The sequence below is a fragment of the Piliocolobus tephrosceles genome, chromosome 7 (assembly GCF_002776525.5).
Source record: "Piliocolobus tephrosceles isolate RC106 chromosome 7, ASM277652v3, whole genome shotgun sequence".
In the NCBI taxonomy this organism is placed as follows: domain Eukaryota; kingdom Metazoa; phylum Chordata; class Mammalia; order Primates; family Cercopithecidae; genus Piliocolobus; species Piliocolobus tephrosceles.
In genome coordinates, this window is record NC_045440.1 from 2,838,391 (window position 1) to 2,841,801 (window position 3,411).

Consider the following 3,411-nt stretch of genomic DNA (forward strand, 5'->3'; position numbering starts at 1 on the left):
TTTTATAATGGTATATATGTATGCATGTATAGATGTATTTTAATTTTTGTTATAGTATAATTTATATATTTCAAATAGATGAAAATGAATATCATTTACAGTGTCTTAAGATAAATTGCCTTTGAATGAGAGCTTTCTTCTCTATAGTTTGAGGTCTACAAGACATAGCTAGAAAACTTACTACTGTGGAGAATAAAGACTGATGAAATCAAACGGGGGAAGGGGAAGACCTGTATTTTTTTTTCTTTTTAATTTCTGTAATATTATCCTTCAGGTGGCTGGGAGAGTTTCACATTTTCTTTAGATATCATTAGGCACCAAAGCTCTTACAGAACAATTCTAATGCAATACGAATTCTGCCATTTTGCTAGCACTGATACACGGCTCTTGGGCCCACTATTCTATTAGCACTATTATATTCATATTGATTTTGTTACAAATCTTACAAACTGGGGGTGTTTCTGGGGATTTAGGTTCACATTCCATTTTAAGGTTGTATATTCGGTTTTTATAAATTGTACTTGGAGGTCCAGTGATTATCCTTGTCCATCTTGTATTATATCTTCATTATCTTCTAGACCCCAAGCTAACTGTGCCATCACTTCTTCCTTTCTGGTCTTCTTTGAGTTCTTGCAACAGTCAGAGATTTCAAGGCACTTTTATTCCTGAGCCTGCAGTGGCTGCCATCTTGCATCAGTGTTCATGGAGATGGTATTTAAAACCATGAGAGTGGGTAAGGTCATCAATGGGTTGAGTATTCAAGAGATGAAAAGAGATACAAGGATTCCTACTTCCTCTTTCCCCAACTTTTTAGGGGGAAAAAAGTCATAGGCTGGTGGCAAAACTGATTCTTCAAGAATTCGATGCTGTTTTAAGATAAGCACGTGTGAGTCCACACTTTGGAGTATGCAGAAATGAGAAATGAGAAGACAACCCAGCAGCTAAACGACAAAAGCCATGGAGAGAAACAAATGCAGCAAATCCTCCAGTTACTGCAGCTCACCCAGCCATGCTGCTCGACTGCCTGTGGTTGTGGTTGAGCTTTATATTTTGTTTGTTTTGTGGCATTCTCATTTTGGAAGGAAGAGGAAAATAACTAGAAAAGAAAGTTTCATCAGTATTTTAGGACAAAAAGTAACTTCTAGGTTCTATCCTTCCACTTTTGACAGTCTTTATTCCGGTCCTACGAGCTGATGAGTAGAGTTGACCTAAAAAGCTATAAGGTCTTGGCTAAGCAAACAAAGGTTCCGTTTCATTCACTGAGCTATGCTTTAGAAGGCAGAGGTAGTAGGTAGGTAGATAGGTAAATGATAGATAGATAGACAGATAGATACAGATATAGAGTTGTATATATATAAATATAAAGTAAATATGTAAATAAGAAGGATGACATTAACAGGCATTTTCCAGTGAATTAAGAGTTAGCCAGGAAATCTAACCATGACACTTTAACCACCTCTCCCCTACTAGACACTATTGTTGAACCCACTACGAACAAGACTTTTCAAGTTGGTATATGTATGTGTGTATATATATATATATACACACACACACACACACACACACAGACACACAAGTAATAAGGCTGGCGTTAACAGACACTATTGATTTTTCAAATACATATATGTATATATTACTGTGATCTAATACACATATATAATCTTTAGCATATATATAATATATACATAAAATACATATAGTGAGGCTGTCATTAAAAGACACTATTGTTGATTTTTCCACAATACTGTAATACTATCCTTCAGGTAGCTGGGAGAGTATATACACAAATACAATATATTTGTGTGATATAATACACATATAAATAATCTCACACGTGTATTACATATATAACATACATAGTAAGTTTGGCATTAATAGACACTATAGAACCACTGGGAGCAGGACTTTTCAAGTTCTAAGCATATAAGCCATATTAAACTACCACCCAGCCCTTAGAGGATTAGGCTGTGGGTCTTTGACTTCTGTGTGACTTGGTCACGTTGGCAGGTGGAACAACTCCTCTTAAATCATCAACCCCAAGCTGTCCAGTTCGCCACAGCCGAAACAACCTTGGCTGTAACAGCTGGAAGAACGGTCCCACTCGAGGCAAGTTATCGATGAGGTTGTTAGCAGGAACTTTCCTTATTAGCTCCTGCCAGGTATTACAGTCAGGATGCCTCGTGACTTGGAATAGTGGCGGTGGGAACCTTGCCAATCAAGAGGATCTGTTTCCAAGTCATCTGAGGTGGCCCCAGAGAGGCTCCACCTGATTGGCTGGGAAGGTCATACGCATAGCCAATCAGAATATTCAAGAGGCTGTTAAGCAATTTCATCCAACCTGGAAGGTAAAATGGAGCTTGAATGTACTGTTGTAACATCTCTTTTCTTTTTCACCAGCCAGACTATTCTCTTGCTTACGTGGCTTTTCTAAAAGACCCAAGAAAGTAACCCCAAAGCTATTGTAGAAAAAAAGATAGCATTAAAGATTTTTGCCCTTACATTCTCTTCCTCCTCTGGCCACGCCTCTCCTCTCCTCCGATGTTTCACATCCTGGAGGGATGGTCTTGCATCTCACTCCACCATCCTCTTCTGTTTCGGCTTTTTGTTTTTGTTTTTTTTTTTTTTTTCTTTCTCATCTGGAACTAGAGAGCTGAGTTTTGAAAGTCAATTTCAGCCAAAACTTTTTTTTTTCTTAATTAACATTTTGTGTTATGTGAAACTGCCAGGCTGGGATTGACTTACCAAATAAAAGGACATTAGAAATCCACAGAGTCAGATCAATCTTTATATGAAAACCCAACACAAATTAAAAAGCCACTACTAAGTAGCAAGGGGTTGAAGGCAACTCCAACTAATTGGCAATCATAGCGCTTTCACTTGCTGCCAAATTCCGGAGAACTGGCTCTCAATGCTGCCCCACCAAATGAGGCCAGTTCTCTACAGGGCTTGTGTTGCTAAGTTGCTAATTAGGGTAACGTGGGATACAGAACACCCCTAACCGAATGCAGTTTCTTCTCAGCGTAGATGCTTCCCTGAAACTCAAGGAGATTTAAATGCCCCCTAAAACTCTCCCTGCGATTTTGTAACTTGCATCGATCAGCGGTGATGAAATTGCTAAACATTATCTGTTCTCACTACATAATGCAATACCCACTCCCTAACAATGGGGGGACTGAACAGGGTGGAGAGATCACTGGAGTAAGAAATATATTTCATATCAGTAGAGCAATACACCATGATTTATGAAATCCAAGTCTTTTAAAAGATAAAACAGAATGATGCTCTTTGCAAACTTTAAATTCTCAGGGTTTTTCTAATCAACTGATTGTTGAGAGCCATGCCATTTTTCTCACCCATAGCTGCATATGAGAATCACGTGGGTTCGGGTAGTGGCGCCCAACAGAGGCCAAT

At 38.6% G+C, this 3,411-nt stretch overlaps 1 pseudogene; it reads right to left on the reverse strand.

Annotated features, from left to right (window-relative positions):
• Nucleotides 1-263: 263 nt before the first annotated feature.
• LOC111551388 lies at nt 264-687 on the reverse strand (annotated as a pseudogene).
• Nucleotides 688-3,411: the final 2,724 nt, after the last annotated feature.